This window comes from Hemiscyllium ocellatum, chromosome 10 (assembly GCF_020745735.1).
Source record: "Hemiscyllium ocellatum isolate sHemOce1 chromosome 10, sHemOce1.pat.X.cur, whole genome shotgun sequence".
NCBI classification, from domain to species: domain Eukaryota; kingdom Metazoa; phylum Chordata; class Chondrichthyes; order Orectolobiformes; family Hemiscylliidae; genus Hemiscyllium; species Hemiscyllium ocellatum.
The window spans coordinates 64,291,337-64,308,971 of record NC_083410.1 but is presented as its reverse complement, the minus strand read 5'-3'; the positions used below and the strand labels follow the sequence as shown (position 1 = coordinate 64,308,971).

General features: G+C 41.4%; 1 protein-coding gene across 5 annotated transcripts in view; it reads right to left on the bottom strand.

The window, feature by feature from the left end:
• The window catches only part of sanbr (SANT and BTB domain regulator of CSR), a 286,180-nt gene extending 275,325 nt beyond the window's left edge, over positions 1-10,855 (bottom strand). Inside the window, exons 1-2 of one of the 5 annotated variants that reach the window (XM_060830959.1) lie at positions 10,837-10,855; positions 5,633-5,682 (exon numbers count right to left, since the gene is read on the bottom strand). The gene's annotated coding sequence lies outside the window, so the exon portion shown is untranslated. Of the gene's footprint in view, positions 1-5,632; positions 5,683-9,786; positions 10,106-10,836 lie in introns of those variants that run through there. The other 4 variants (XM_060830958.1, XM_060830957.1, XM_060830960.1 and 1 more) reach the window with 4 other exon arrangements.
• Between the last annotated feature and the right edge of the window lie 6,780 nt (positions 10,856-17,635).

The following is a 17,635-nucleotide window of genomic DNA, read 5'->3' as shown; positions in this document are numbered from 1 at the left end:
AAGAGTGCAGTAATTGGAACAAGATCAGTCAGGTTGACCTCTTAGCATGCATGTTCCTTGACTGAGGCTGTTAACCTGGTCCAGTCAGGGTCTCTTGGCTGACCAATATAAACAGGAATACTCCCCATACTGACCAAGTCTTCAGGCTTCCAACCACAAATTTAATGTGTGTATTTTCATTTGAAACATATGTTTGCAATGAAACTGTACAGGTGTCTCATCTTTGCTGGGGCTCTTGTGGTGCAGTGGTAGTGTTGCTACCTCTGACCCAGATAGGCCCCAGGTTCAAGTCCTACCTGGTAAGAGGTTCCTCTACCCCATTCTCCTGCTTGCTCCCTGTAACCCTTGATAGTCAAGAACCTACCTATCTCAATCTTAAATATACTCAATGACCTGGCCTTCACAGCCTTCTGTGGCAATGAATTCTGAATAGAAGTAAAAGCCAATGAAACATAGAAACAGATCCACCAAAGACAAATAAAGAGGAATCTGTTCACTCACTCAAGGAGTCAGCTCTGAGTTAGTTAGGTTAGTCATGCTCAAGGAACGTATAAATAAAGGGCTACTTGGTGACAGGACATCAGCCCTCATGGAATTATTTCAGTGGAGACAAGTGAAAAACACACCCCAGAAGGGATTCACTTGCAACTGTCATCTTTATGTTGAGGTCAGCATTTCTGGCATCATGCCACAATTTGGGAAACTTGGTCACAGTACGTGGAAATAAAGCATTAATTTTTCTGGGCAAATGACATTGAGGCAGATGAAAAGCAATGAGTAATTCGCCTGACAGTTTATGGACCTGCACATTATCAGTTACTAAAAGCCTAACTTTCCCGGAAGCACTATACCAGTATAATAAAACCTTTAAAGAGTTTACAGATTTAGCTATGGAATATTAATGACCTCAAGCGTTCTCTAATTCTGAGATGCGACTGGTTTTACTCTGCAACTTGAGAACCAGGGGAATCTGTATCGGGATTTTTAACAAGATTAAGACGGCTGGCAGAGGGATGTGACTTTGGTTTAACACTGAGATGCTGAGAAGCATTTTACTATATAGGATTAAGATGTGATCTTGCAAAAAGCACCTATTAGCAGAAGACAACTGAACTTCAACAGGCATTCCAACTGGCTAGTTGTTAGAAACTGTGGCAAGTGGAGTTTGAGTTTCAGGTGTTACGAGATAAACCCTCTGCTAATTTAAACCAACAACACAGAAAAGATTCGCCCCGTGCTGTAATCTGTTAAAATTTGAGGGGCAAAGAACTATACTAGAGGTAAATAAAAATTAACTTAATTCTTTAAGTCCAACAGATAATATTAAAACTAACAATTATTTACAACTCCTTTCTCTTAAACCTATCTTCTACCTCTCCCTCTATAATACTAGTCAGATAAAAAAAATCCCGATTTAGAGTTACAAAACAATTCATGTTTCAAAACCAGTCGGCTTTGCTGAGTTTCCTCTGTAGATTCTCTCCAGGTCAGTTTTGATATTCTGCGGCGCAGACTCACCACAGACAGATACCTCTCAGAGACCTCTTGAGCTAGCAGCCTCTATGTGTTGGTCTTTTGGTAGTTCTCTCTCTAGCTGTTCAAAATGTCTGGTTTTGTACCCCGAAACATCAGATTGTTTCATTAGTTTTAATATTATCAAAATATTAAATTCAAGATTGTTAGATTTTGATATCTTGGGGCATAAATTAAACTGTTTGACCGAATTTGAATTTGTTTTTATCTCATGGCAACCCAGCTACTATCTGTGTCGATCATGTGTTACATTGTTACCTTGTTCAGAACACTTTGTGCTGTAGCAGGCAGTTTTGCTAGTTTTCAACTCTCTTAAAAGGTACAGTACCTCTACACCTTCATAACACAGGGCACACCAATGGAAGTGGACACCCTTGCCAGTCTGACTGAGCTTGAGGAAGACCACTTTAATAAAGGTGATTGCATAGCCTCACTCAGGACATATCCTGAACACAGGAACTCCAGGTCAGTCAACAGCAAAGCCCCTAAACAAAGCCAAGCCACAGCCAAACAGTTAATATTTTTGAGGATCCAGGTTGGCAGGCTATTTTATATGGAGCTGAAAATGTGTTGCTGGAAAAGCGTAGAAGGTCAGACAGCATCCAAGGAGCAGGAGAATCGACATTTTGGGCATGAGGCCCACCCAGTACCATATGCCGTTCGTGTAAAAATAGACACAGAAATTAGTATGTTGAAAAGTGAAGCAATCATCAAACAAGTCCAGTGTGCACCACCAGTCGTACAGATTGTGAAACCTGAGGGGTTGATTTGCCTTTGTGGAAATTTCAAACAAACAGCAAACTAAAACTTGCAACTGGATAAATACCCAATCCCTCGGACAGTGGACATAAATGCAATATTGGTGGAGGGGTGTTGTCCTTCATGAAGCTGGAAGTAAGCTATGTGTGCCTACAAGTGCAATTAATAAGAATTCCTAAAAGTATGCTATCAGCCTGTGCCATCTTCCAGCAGATGTTGGAAAATGTTTTACAAGGCCTATCCCAGATCGGTCATTTATCTGGATGACATGCTAATAACCAGGAAGACCAATAAACAGCATTTACAGAACTTGAAATGTTAAAGTACTATGTCCGCCAAGGTGAGTGTTCTATTTAGGAGGGAAAATTGTGTGTCCCAGGCATCCCAAGCGACCAACTTCGGCTACAGAGTTGATAAAGCAGGGTTACATCCATTGGAAGATAAAGTGAGGGTGATCAATAGCTCCCACATCTGTATTGCAGCTTAGGTCTTTTCTTGGGTTGGTGAATAATTATGGAAAAGTCATATGTAACCGGGCCTTCATCCTGGCACCTTTACAACGACAGTTGAAAAAGCGTCAGCCTTGGAAATAGATTCATAGCCAAGATGTAGCCTTTATAGAAATGACGAAACAGCTTTTGTCTAAGTTGTTGGCACACTATGTTCCTAAGCAAGACGTGAAGCTGAATTGTGATGCCTCCCTATGTGGTGTAGGGATAGTATTGGCTCACCAATGGCCTAGCGAAGAGGAATGCCCAATAGCTTATGCTTCCGGGACTTTGACTTATGCCAAGTGAAGATATGACCCAATAGAGAAGGAACATTTGGTGTGAGCAAGTTCCACCAATATTGTAAACAGGATAGGGTCGTGCCGCCCATAGCTTCAGGTTGAATTAAGTAACATGCTCTTATGCTGAGTTTGTACAATTATAAGTTTGAACACCGTCTGGGAGGTCATGTGGCAAATGCAGATGCCTTGGGCTGCCTCCCACTAGACCTAGCAGGGGCTTCTGATCCATTATTATTACAAATTTACATTCATAAGTAGTGGAACTTCCTGACTCCAAGTATGACGCCAAACCTTCCTTCTCTAACTGGACATATTTATGCTTTGCATTAGCTAAAGTCCTGGATGCATACACTATTGTGCATTCCTCTCTGTTGGACCACCTATAAGCTGATACTACCTGTATGGACAGGCATCACATGTCAATACTAGATCTCACTTGGGATCATAGTATGCCATCACCTTAGATGATAGTTGTTTCTTCATTTCCCTGAAAGCTATGGTTTGGCTATGTGACCATTACAAAGATTGGTCGCTTTTTTAAGAGCTGATGCAAAGATGCCAGGATGGAAGTTACATAGTTCATCAGCCCAAGGAAAGACCTACGCTCCGGTACAGACAAACCCCTTTTTATTCCACATTAAACTATCTTACCTCTCTTGTACCTACTGTAGATTACATTTTCAGCGGATGTTTGCACACTTCTCCAAAACATATTTAACCATGCACATTTAACAGTCAAGAGACCCCATGTCAAATCTGGGCTTTTACTAATACAACAACTTGTGTATTTAGTCTATTGTGAACACCAGACAGTTTTAATGTTAGTAAAATGCACAAATGATCACAAGAACGTAATTAAATGAAATTTGATACAAAACTAAAAGAATTAAGAGAAAGGAGAAAAAAGGTGGAGAAATGTGGCAAATGAATTATTTTGAAAAGTCTACAGTTAATGGTAATGCCTTATTCTCTCCCTCCCAGTCTTTCTACCTCTGGTTCAAAGATTTATGCACCCTTCCTCATAACAATTCAATAATTGCTGCCTTAACTATGTTTTGCAAGAAAACACTCTCAACTTTTAAGAAATTTCACTTTCCTATTCTGACATTTTAAGTTGATTCCCAAATCACAAGAAATTGTATATTATAATGTACATTTTTGTAGCCTTTGCTCTCCAGAGAACCAAAAGTTTTTCTGAACCTTTATGAAGTACTGGTTTAGCGTCAACTGAAACAAAGCATCCAATTATGAACACCATAATTTCATAGAGGTGAAATGATTCAGGAAGCTGGAGAAAGCATTGACAAGACTGTTCTAGGAATACATGACTTCAATTAAGTAGAAATATTAGAGAGGGTTGGGTTGTTCTACTTAGAAATAAAAGACTGAAGCCAGGTTTCATAAACAGGTGCAAAAATCACAAGTCTGACCAGACAGGAAGAAACTGTTCATATGAGAGAAAAGGTTGAGAAGCTGAGGATGCGATTTTAAAATGAACATCAACTTAAAAAAAACAAAGCTCTTTACAAGGCATGCTAAATCTGGAGAATATGGTGGAGGAGGATCAAATGTAGTTTTCAAACGGAGGTGGATGATCATACAGAAAACCATGCATTAAAAAACAGGGAAGCAAGATCGGCAGAGTAAAGCTTGGCCTGGACAAGACTAGCTGAATAGTGTCCTTTTGCACTATAATGTTCTATAATACTATAGCAGATCTACACAGCAAAAGAGGTATTATGAAACGAAGAGTGTTAACATGAATATCAATTGGCTAAAGATTATAAAGGTGAGAGAGATGAAGAAATCCTTTTATTTCTGACAGATTTTCAGGAGTCATTATTATGACCATTATTTTTTCTTATTATACATAAATGACCTGAACAGGATGGGGACAGGATCAGACATTTGCAGGGCATGGACTAATGAAATGGACAGACACATGGTGGATGCAGTTTAATGAAAAACAGTTATAAGAAAAGGCTGGTTTGACCTCAACTGGAATATTGTATCCACATTTTAGAAAGGCAATAAAACATTAGAGAGATACAGAAGATCCATGAGTACTGTTCCAGGATTGAAGAACAAATTACAATAAAATGATATTGCTGAATTATAGAGGGCCCCTGTGTAACAGGTTTGTCTACAAGGATGATATCTGTCAAAAAGAAAACAAATGAAAACAGTGTAAAGCAGTAAATGTGCGAAAAATATATATTTTTTCAATTTGCTCACACTTTGCAATGGCCTGACCTTATATAGGAAAAGGCATCGAAAAATGTAAAGTCTGAGTAACCTTTCTTCTTAGCATGCTGTCTTGGATGGGTGAAATACAATCTGCCATGCCATCAACGCAGTCAAGCATGTTTTCCATGCTTTTGTGCTGCAGAGTTCCAGACCAACTCTACAGCTTTAACAGCATCAACCACAGGTAAGTAGGTGGCATTCACTGGATTCTTCAGGGTCATTGGCCTACATGGTTGAAGAACATATTCAATCTACAATTATCTCATGTGTCAGTTCCATTTTACAAAGTATGGAGTCAACCACCTTGCTGAAGTTTCCATGGTTCTGTCTGTTGAACTGCTGGCCTCCTGTAACTAAGCAAAAAGAAAGTCTTATGATCCAGCTGACTGAGCATGAGCAGGAGGCAGCCATTTCTATTCAACTGCACAGTCGTAGCCTGGTTGAACCCAATATGGCAGAGGCAGCTGACTACTGTGATATTCTTCACCACCCTCCACAGTTTCATCATAAATATAAACTTTAGAATAGCTGGGATGTACTTCTACTTGTTGGCAATGATCTTAATACTGTGAGAAATCAGTCATTGGGTTTAGGCTGAAGCTTTGCCATCTGTTTGGAGGCAGAAATGTCATGTGATGCTGTTGAAGCCAGCAATATCAGGGTACACAGGGCAATTGTCTGTAATGATAACCTTCCTTTTCTTCTGTTTAACTACTAAATGTTTTATTTCTACATACTAAAGAATAATGTGTAAGAATTCAGAACAATCCAATTTCCTGTGTTTAAAATGTTCCTCAGTGCATACCTGTTCAATACATGTGCATTACCATTGTGCAGCTGACTGATAGATGTTAAATTACAGAACAGCAGCGTTCAGCCATTATATCCACATTGACCTAAGATTGACTACGCTAATCCCAATTTCCACCTTTTACTCCATAGCTCTGGAGGCTATGCAAAGGAAGTGAATACTCAAATACTGCTTAACTGTTGAGAGTTATTGACCTAACCACTCTTTCAGACAGAGAGTTGTAGACTCCAATCTACCTATGAACGAAGAAAAAAAATTCAACTCCTATTTTAGCCTTCCACCCCTCAGCTTAAATCTACGCTCTCTCTATGAATGGAAAAAGTGCCTTCCTATCCACCTTATCTATGCCCGTCATAATTGTATACACATCTATTAGGTCCACCCTCAATCTTTGCTGCTCCAAAGAAAACAACCCAGCTCATCTTCCTTCATTGTCTCAACATTCCAGCCCAGGCAACCCCCTGGTAAATCCCCTCTGCACCCTTTCTAGTGCTATCATATACTCCCTGTAATGCAGTGACTAGAATTGCATGAATGGGATTCATCTCATCCAAACCTGCAGATCTATTCACTCTTAAGTCCGCAAAACACACTCATACTTTTCTCAGTGTTAATTTATTCTAACATTTCAGTCCTCCATCCTGAGACCTCTAGCTGTGACATACTTTTCCACTATGAAGGCCAATGCCAAGTATTCTTTGAAGTCTATGTCCCCAATCTTCCAGGTCCACACAATTTGCCTCCGTGGTTCCTAATAGGCCCTAATCATTCCCTAGTTATCCTAATGCTTTTTATATATTTAAGAAACCTCTTTGGGTTTCCCTTTATTTCATCCATCAATACTTTCTTATGCATTCTCTTTGCTTTTCAAATTTTCTTTTTAAGTTCTTCCCTACATTTTTAACTCTTTGAGGGACTCTGCCACAATAAGTGCTTGGTATCTATCATAAGCCTATCCCTCGACATCCAGGTACCCTGCCATTGGCACCACCCTTTGTCTTCACAGCAACATATTTGCCCTGTACTTTATTTTCTCGTTGTATACCTCCCACTGTTCAGCACAATTCAAGAACTACTCTGTCCCTTGGTTGGCTGTCTATATACTGGCTAAAACAGGTTCTCCTGGATGGAATTTAAGAATTTTGATCCGTCCTTACCTTGCACACAAACTAACCCTCTTCATATTTGGCTAGTTAAAGCCTCTATTATTATTGGCTCATTATTCCTACACTTTTATTCTGAATGTAATTGCATATTTAATCCTCTCTCTCACTCTGATTGTCTTTGGACTATAATATGCACCTACAGGCATGTTTTGCCTCGGTTGTATTTTTTAACCTATCTATATGGATTCATTCAATGATACTTCCAAGATAGCAGTCCTCTTCACTGCAATAACTTAGTCTTTGATAATATTGCAATATCTCTCTTCTACCCTCCCCTCTATATGATCTGAATAGTTCATATCCAGGAATGAAGAACTGCCAATCCTCCACAATTTTCATGCACGTTTCAGTCATAGTCATGTTATAACTGCTGCACTCTCACTACTTACAACACAGAAGACAATGCTGTGTTTTGTTTTGAATCAATCAAATCATCCACAATTGTAGGGGAACTTCTTGTCACCCAGCCTCGCACCCAGGACGACTTCTGAACTGGAGACAGGAACATTCACTGCTCATCCTGCCTTCAATCAGGTTATCAGAGCTCCTTTGATGTCAGGATAGGTAACATTCTCATCCTCTTTCTTACTGCAACCATTCCAGAATTTTGCCATGTGCTTCAATGGTGGAATCTCCTACTACTCAAACTGCTGACATCTGTTTTTTGCTTTGCACCACAGTTTTCTTCTTCCTGAATCAATCTCACTTTTTTCTAATTGACAACAATTAACTTTCTCAGAAGGTTTAGCTCTACTTGCTGGGTTTCATTGTGAAATCGTGGTATAAAATGATGGCTTGATCATGATTTCACACTGTAACATGGTCTAAATATCAATGTCAATTGGTTGGTGCAATCATCTGACAAGCTTGTGCAGGTTTAGCTGATCAGGAGTTACCAGACTAGAACTTCTGACTTGTGTCTTGTAGATGGTGGAAAGGTTTTGGAGAGTCAGAGGAGTTACTCGGATTCCTAGCTTCTCATTTGATCTTGTAGCCATTATATAGCTAGTTCAGTTCAATTTCTGGTCAATGGTGATCCCCATTACATTGTGGGGTATTGAGAGGTGGTGATTAGATTGTTTTTCAGCAATGATCATTTTCCTGGCATTTATGTGGTATAAATGTTATTTGATGCTTGTCAGCCTGAATATAGTCCAGGTCTTTCTACATTTGGGTGAGGAGTCACGAATGAACATTGCACAATCATCAATGAATATCCCCACTTTCTGAGCTTATGATGGAGGGAAGGTCATTGATAAAATAGCTGAAGAATGTTGGTGGAAGTCACTACACGGAGGAACTCCTGCAGAGGTGTCCTAGAGTTGAGATGACTGATCTGCAACATTGTCAACCATTTTCCGACGTAAAAGGTCTCAAAACAATTAGCCAAGAGTTTCCCTGATTCCCACTGACTCCAATTTGCCAGGGCTCCTTAATTCCACACTCAGTCAAATGTGGCTATGATGTCAAGGGTAGTCACTGTCATCTCACCTCTGGAACTCAGCTCTTTTGTCCACATTTGAACTAATGCTGTCACAAGGTCAGGAGTTAAGTGGACAAAATGAGCGTCAGTGGTTATTGCTGAGCAGGTGCTGCCTGATAGCATTGTTGATAACAACTCCCATTACCTTACTAATCATTCATTCAGAGAAGACTGATCAGACATAATTAGTCAAAAAATGTGGTGCAGAAAAAGCACAGCCAGTCAAGCAGCATCAGAGAAGCAGCAGAATTGACATTTCCAGCATAAGCTGGAGTAGCTGTGTTTTTCCAGCACCACACTTTTTGACTCTGATCTCCAGCATCTGCAGTCCTCACTTTCTCCTGAAGGGACATAATTGGTCTTGGAACAGCTTGAGTCAGGATGTAGGAAATTCTGGAGCATATCTTCAGGAATACTACCTAACTGTAGAAGGGAAGAATTTACAAGACAACCAGGAGAAGTCAGGTAAGTGGTGAATTGGTCTTTCAGAGGGCCAGCACTGACACAATATAACAAAAGGAGGCCATTCGACATATCGATTCTATTCATGGTGTTCTCAGAAATCGTATTTTCATTTATTTGCGAACCATACACATACTAATGATCAAATTTTAAATTATTCTCTTTCACATTAGATAATTATGTTTCTAGTTCAGTTGTGTCCGACACATTGATCAACACTGACAAATGTGGTTAACGCCTTTAAAAATTGACATTGTTTGAGGGGAAAATTTTGGCGAAAATCCTACACTCTTCTTCCCATAGTACCGTGGCATGTTTCACATTCAGATGACACCTTGTTTTAACGTTTTAGCGAAATACAGCAGCTCCAGCTACATAATTTATCAGGTTTTATACAATATAACACGAAATTATAATTTGCACCTACACAAATTAGATGTTAGAGCTAATCCGATCGGAGATCAAATGACTCAACCAAAAATTTCAAAGACGTTAACAGTCAGGCAACAAGTGTAAAACCAAACTATGCTCTTACGGGGGTCCGTTGCTTCGGGTGGACGAGTGATATTGTAGAATGCGAGTTGAATATCCGAATTCACTATCCACTCGGTCCAGCAGTATTTGCTCGAGGAGACAGACTGTCCTTCACCTCGACAACAGAGACTTCCAGTAGCGGCTGCAGGGAAAACTATTCACTAGATCTCCCTCAGTTTGTACCGCAATAGATATGTCGGCTACGCACACTCACCACACTGCACTCCTCTAAAATCGCATTGATGTTTTTAAGATTCTCTTAAATAGAAAGCGCCCCATCTTTCTGGTCGGTCCGTCCATCCGCCTGACTCTAACGCCCATTGATCACAACAACGCGGAGGGAGGAGGCAACCTTTCCGTGTGACTGACACCCAAAAACAACCAATACACGGGCTGCTTCAGGCACGTCGGTGTTGGATATGTCCAATGGGAGAAGGGAGTGGGCGTGTATTCCGGCCAGGGGAGGCCGGGCGCGCGGACGTCGCTTAACGTCCCACCCTAAAAGTGGAGCCGCACTGCAGCAAGACCGGCGTCCGTGTAACCAGGCAACCGGCCGCCTGTGCGGACAGTATGCGAGAGGAGTTCACAGGGTGAATAGGCCTCGGTTGCACATGAACCCCAATTAGTCGTCATATTTAAAAGGAGGGAAAGGTCTACCTTGCAGGTAAAATAAAAGCTAATCATAAAACGTTCTCGACATCCAGAGTTTTGATGAAGAGTTAACTCTGCTTTCTACCCAAACATGCTGCCAGATCTACCGGCCAGCATTTTCTGTGTTCTAATACAGTATTTAAGAGAGAAAACAAACACTCTTCAGCGGATCTCTTAGTTTCAAGCAGGCTTCCAAGCAAAAAGTCAAAGATTGTGTTAATTCTGTATCATTATTAATGATCATGCCTAATGTTTAAACCCCCGTCATGCTTTTCTTATGTCACCCCATATCTCTAATTCCAGTATACCAACATTTAAAATATTCGGATTACTAATTTATTGTCATACTATAAATATAATTTAATATCATTATATAAAAACTGCGACGCTTGGCTCTCACCCTTTTTTTGACATTTTATCTGCTTCACGTTTCCAGCTGTAATTACAGTGCGCCCAAACAGCAAACGGTCGCATTACGCGCATGCGCACAATCCACTTACCAGGTGTATGGCACGAATGTCAATGTGACGTCAACTTCTTTAACGTTTTGTGGGTTCTGCACTCTTAAAGTTCACTTTGGTGAAAATAGAGCATCAGGCTTGGTGCATTTAAATTAAGTGAATTTCAACAGCAAACAGGTGCTATGCAGGCAATGTCTATCTACAACTGTGATGTGGAGGTGCTGGTTTTAGACTGGGGTGGACAAAGTTAAAAATCCCTAGCGTTCGTAGAGCTGCTCCTTCATCAGGTAACTGTATCTTGATGAAGGAGCAGTGCTCTGAAAACTAGTATTTCCAAATGTGAGAAACAGAACTCACTCAGAAACCAATCAGCCTTGGAAATAAGAACAATTTATTACAGCCTTGCAAGTACCAGACGCTTCTGCAATCAATAAGAAATGCGCGTGAAAACAGCCTGTGGTTATACTTATTCAGTTTACAAGTTGTGGAATCACGCCTCCCTTTTCCCATCCTATCATAAGCCAATTACCTCACTTGTTTTTTTTTAGTTATTTTCTTATTTGGCTATCTGCTGTCTTTGTCTACATTCTTTGTTCCTTGTTTGTTACAGCTTGTCCTTTTATCCAGTTTCTCATATCATACTATAAGCTTTATTGTGAAATGCCCCTTCTGCTTCTTTTTGTGGTCAACTACAACACTTTAAAGTTATTTCCTAGCTTAAAACTATTTTCTTTAAAAGACCCTCAATATTCATTAAAATCTAAGCCTTAAGTATGCTACATGCTACAAGAATTCCGCGACCGTTTGTATAATTTCCCCTTCCCTTTCTCCCCCCCACTACACCCCCTCCCCACCTGCAAAAACAACATTTCTAATCTCCCACAATTCCCCCCTTTTTTTTCTCTAACTGTTGTTTCTGCACTTATTAAGTCTCTTTTAATTCATTTTCTTATGTTCTGTCCTCTTACGCCTTTTGGTGATGAGGTTCACAATCTTACATTTTACATTTGTGTTGTTCGTCCCTCGAACTCTAAAAGCATTCTTTGACTTTCTCTTTGTTGCACATCACCTGCTAATTGTAAAAGTATCTGATGATTTATTTGGGTTCCTTCCCCAAGGGATGTCATTAGCCAGCTCATTACCCATTTTAGGACATTGAACCCTACCATCAGACCCATAGATAGCTAGATTGACTTCCCCAACCAGTCAATCCCCAATTCCCTCATTCCCATCCTTTTTCGTTCCGGTACCGATTACTGGTCTCCCTTATCTTGGCGATTTTGTCTCGCACATGTTTGGAGATATCAGTAATGTTAGAGGAGACCTCAGGTATGTACGTACAACATTCCTCTCCAATTAGTGCATAGGTACCACCCTTCTCTGCTAGAATATAATCCAGAGCCATCCTGTTCTGAAGGGTCGTTAGCCTTGTGGCAATCATTTCGAGTCGTTATGGCTGCTACTTGGGATTGGGTTTCAGCCAACGCATCAGCAGTATTGTTGGCCAACTCTTCCAGGGAAGCTGCTAGCTTTTGTATTTCTACTCCTGCTCAAGCGGTCCCATTACATAGGTATCAAAGTCCAGAGGAGGCGACTCTCCTTCGGTTACTTTCCGGGTTACTTTCCTTCCTCCCTGTTTATTCTGAGGTATTTTTTGGGCTCTCTTTAACAGCCTCAAGTGGGGAATTATATAGGCGAGGTAACAGTAGCCAATCCAGCCTTTCTGGCTTTGAGGCAGTGTTTGAACTGGATGGTCCCAGCACCCATTCCCATTACATCCGCCACTCCAAACGTATTTCTCTCCGGGGATAAATGGGTAGGCCATTAAGCCACCCACCCAATATGTTCCTTTTAATATTTGGGGAATGGTCATGGCAGTGGCTTGGCTGGTATAGACACAAGATGATTTTCCTATTCGGAAGGGTATGGTATCATTCTTATTACAGAAACAAGTGGTATTTACTGCTCCTTTCGGTGGGGAAACTCTAAGGCCATCGATAGCATCCAGAGTTTTCGGAGCTAGTCAAGCGAACCATCCCGCAAAGTTATAATTACCCCTTTCAAATCTCCAAGTTGTATCATTTTGAGCCCGAGTCAAATTGTTGTACATCGTACACTTCTTCTTTGGTAAGTGGTATTACTGTGAGAGGAATTCCGGAATCCCCATGGTGTGGGATCTCCGCACATACCCAACAGTCAGTATGCCCTTTAGTTTAGCATAATTCTGACATAATCTGGTAAAATGATTTTTTTTCCCCCCCACCCCCCCCCCCCCCCCCCCCCCCCCCCAACCCCCCACCTTGGCAGCTAGCGCCAATATTATTGTGACAACATCAAGCTGACCATTCATTTCAGCTCACAACCCTATCTGTCTATTCCCTAACCCTTTAAATACCAGGGAGAAGTGAGTCCATGCAACACTTACAATTGTTTTGGGATACAGTGTTTTTTACCCAATATTTAATAGTCTCTTATCTCAGTCCATTTTTTTTGCTCAGCTTGACTTTCAAAGGGTTGTTTGCAGGATGTGCTTGCCAGTCTGCCAAAGGGGAAGGAGCGTCCACGGGGCCCTTAACACGAGTGTGATGACTCCACCCTTTTTCAGCAGTTCGGACGGCTGTTTCAGTAGTCAGTTAGGAACGGTCCCTCCCAGCTTGGGTGCAGTTTGGTATCTTTCCAGGTTATTATCAGGACCCAATCACCCGGTCATATCCGATGTACTGCGAACTCAAGTGGAGGTGTATGGGTCAACAGACCCTTCTTCCTAAAGACAGACAAAGAAGAGCCGAGCGCCACAATATAGTTCTTTAAAACTTATCATTGAACTCTACAGTTGGTAATTGTCCTGTCACTTCCTCATCATTTCCTCTAATTATGGTTGGCTCAAAAATTGGCACCAAGAATTCCTCGCCTTTTACTCCGGAACCCTGAGATTCTTGTTAGTCAATTTAACACCGGTAGGTCTAAAACTTAGGGATGTTTGTGCCGCTCCCAATCCACCAAAAATACTGTCTCCTCCCCTTCAGGTCCCACCTTTACATTTATCAAGGATTCCCGCTGGGTCTCAGGAGGAAGGAATCCCTGACTCCCCTAATCTTCATCTAAATTCATTAGGGAAATGGCTCCCCTTTCTCGTGCTAATTCCGGGCATTCCCGTTTAAAATGCCCCACTTGCCCGCAATGGTAACACCCTGCCTGTTGCCTCCTTTCCTGGGTATCTGACCCTTGTCTTTCATGTCCTCCCCTACCCTTCCTGTTATCCCTTGTTCCCATTCTCCTTTTTGTTATTTCTTCTACTGCCGCCACTATCATTTTGGCTTTCTGTTTCTGCTTCTCATTTTCCCTTTTCACATACACTTTCTGTGCCTCACATAACAGTTCTTCCATCTGTCTTTCACTTCATCCATCTAATTTCTGTAATTTCTTTTGTATGTCCAGCCATGATTTAGTTATAAACTGGACCTTTAAGAGTCCCTGTGCTATCGGATTATCGGGATCCATTCCCAAATACTTCCTTGTGGCCTCCTTGAGCCTCTTAAGAAATGCAGAAGGGATTTCATCCTTCTCTTGTCGTATTTCAAAGGCCTTAACAAAGTTTTGTGATCTAGGTGCCGCCTCTTTAATTCCTAATATTACCATTTCTTGTAGATCCCGCATTGCCTCCCTTTCTTCTCTGTCATTATTTTCCCAATGGGGGTCACCATGTGGGAATTTCTGTTCTGCTGGGGCCCCTTCTTCCCCAACTGGGTGCTTCTCTTCCCATTCCTATAAAGCTGCTCTCCTAATCACACCTCATTCTTCCCCTGAAAATAACGTTCCTAAAATTGCCATCAGTTCTCCCCAGGTATATAAATTAGGCCCTAGGAATTGTTCTAATTGTTCGGCTAGTCCAACCGATCCTCAATTAAACTTTTCATTTCCTTTTTAAAGACCCTAACTTTACTGCTAGTTAAGGTAGAGTTTACATATCTGATTGTACCTTCCCCAATCGGAACCTCTCGTAAGGGACATAATTTTACATTTATCATTATCTCTGCCCCTCCGTTACGTGCGCTGGCTCGAGTGATTCTGAGCCCCCTAGGTTCTGCATCTTTTAGTTCAGAGTCCATTCCCCTTTCTGTGTCTGGACTCGGTCCTACTTTGGGAGCTGTAGGCTCGTTCCGGGGAGTAGTATATGGGGGCAGCAAACACGTTAAGGGATCCCATTGTGGCTTCCCTTTTTCATTTTTTTTCCTGATTCCTCCGTATTCATGGGACATAATTTTACTCCCGTGCTCCCTATCCAACAAGCCACATAAATCAGACTCTTTTTGACTGTACGGTTCTTTTCGATTGACATATATGTTAAGATCTTGACAGAGCCAATTCTCTTCAGACCCATATTTGGGCCAAAAAGAAAACCAGGCGCCTTAATACTTTCTCTAGTCCAAACGAAACAACAATAGTTTATCATTGTAGCCTTATCTTTCTCCCACGTCCGGGAGTTGTGTTCCCAATTACGCAACATCCTCCCCAAAGGACTGTCGGGCGGGATATATTCCCCTTTAACGTTATTTACAGATCAATCATTACCCAGGCAACTCCCCGTGCCTCCCATTGTTGCTAATTTAATTAATCTTAACGAGGTCCGGTGTCACCTTCTTCCACACCCCCTTCAGGGTCCTGACTAGACACCTTACTCATCCGATTAATCTGACCAATTATATACTTTTTGAGACTTCAACTGTTCTCCATAAATCACTTTTATGTAAGGATAAAAGAGATTAGTTAGAAACTGATAATAAGGCAGTCATGACCTGTAAAAAGTTAACATTTTATTTCATAATCTGTAAAATCCTTAACCTTAAAAGAAATCATGTTAAAATTTCCACCGTAGAAATCAGATTCAAAGCAGTCCCGGATCTCAAGCTCCAGGGAACAAAGCACAAACATTCAATCACCAACAAACAAATGTGCATTTAAACGGAATCACAAAGGGTTAAACTTTCTACTTGCTGTACAGCTCTTTTCTCTCTCACACACTCTCTCTCTCTCACTCACACACTCTCTCTCTCTCTCTCTCTCTCTCTCAATCTCACACACACCGTGTCTCACAGACACTTCCCGCCATGACTCCTCTAGCTTTTGAATATTTTTCTGGACGTCTGGCCATAAGTTAGTTACGAAATGCACCTTCATAGCCCTTCAGCTACTAGCCCTTCTGACACGGGCTGTTTTCCATTGACATATGCTTAATTTTATATATTGCCAATTCTCTACTTTCGTACGTCCCGACCACCAAGGCAATACTTAAAGGTCTCTTTTCTTACCTTGGTCTATGCACAGAGTTACCTGGTCATTTTGGGGCACCCCGTCCAGCGGCAATTCCTGCAGGAAATACTGCTGTCCCCAGTCGCCCGGATATATCTTTTAAGACCTTTCCCTACCTGGGTCTTGTGCACAAGAGTTGCCCAACCAAACCCGTCGCGTCTGCCCGCCTTGTTTCCAGGGTCTCCCAGTCCGGATCATACTCGCCCAAACCGCGAACGACAAGCAAGGGAGTGGGAGATCACCGAAATCGGCAAGGTGCACCTCCCCCGTCGTCCCAAGAGTGTCGAACGGTCGGAGTTTTGGATCCCGGAATAAGGCCCCCAATTGTGAGAAACAGAACTCACTCATAAATCAATCAGCCTGAGACAAAGCCTTGGAAACAAGAACAATTTATTACAGCCTTGCAAGTACCGGATGCTTCTGCAATCAAGCAGAAATGCGCGCGAAAACAGAGCCTGTTAGCGTTCTTATTCAGTTTACAAGTTGCGGAATCACACCTCCCTTTTCCCATCCTGTCATAAGCCGTTTACCTCACTTTTTTTTTCTCTCTAGTTATTTTCTTATCTGGCCATCCTGCTGTCCTTGTCTGCATTCTTTGTTCCTTGTTTGTTACAGCTTGTTCTTTTATCCAGTTTCTCATATCATACTATAAGCTTTATTGTGAAATGCCCCTGCTGCTTCTTTTTGTGGTCAACTACAACACTTTAAAGTTATTTCCTAACTTAAAACTATTTTCTTTAAAAGACCCTCTATATTCATTAAAGTCTTAGCCTTAAGTATGCTACATGCTACAAGAATTCCGCAACCATTTGTATAATGTTCCTCTTCCCTTCCCCCCCCCCCCCCACCCCCCCACTATACCCCCTCCCCCACCTTCAAAAACAACATTTCTAATCTCCCACATCAAATAAACCTGTTGGGCGATAACCTGGTGTTGTGTGATTTTTAACTTTATCCCCAACTGGAGTGAACTTGATCATCTCCCCATTACGGAATTGCCACCAATGAATTTTCCCACCATCATTGACCAGAAACGTAACTATAGAAATTTACACTGAAGGTCTTCACAACATCGAGAGGCGAAGGGCCTGTCCTGTTCTATGTACTAATGGGCCGCTTGGTTTGGTATAGTCATGTGACCTTAATGATGATGTTCATCTCTAACATACTGTCAGCGTGAAGTTGAGCTTGAGTGTTGAAGAGCTTTAGAGAAGCACAGGCACTAAAGAGGTAATCAGGACTATTAGAGTTACTAAATCTGCTAAAAGCCTTAGGAAGCCACAGGAAAGGAACAAAGATGCAGACCACAATTGAAAGAACTGGTTATATGAGAAAATGGTTGCAAATTTTCTTTTCCAGTTCCAGTTGAAATGGAAAGTGATATGAAACAACTTGCAGTTTACCCCTTGCGGTGGCAAATCTACAAGG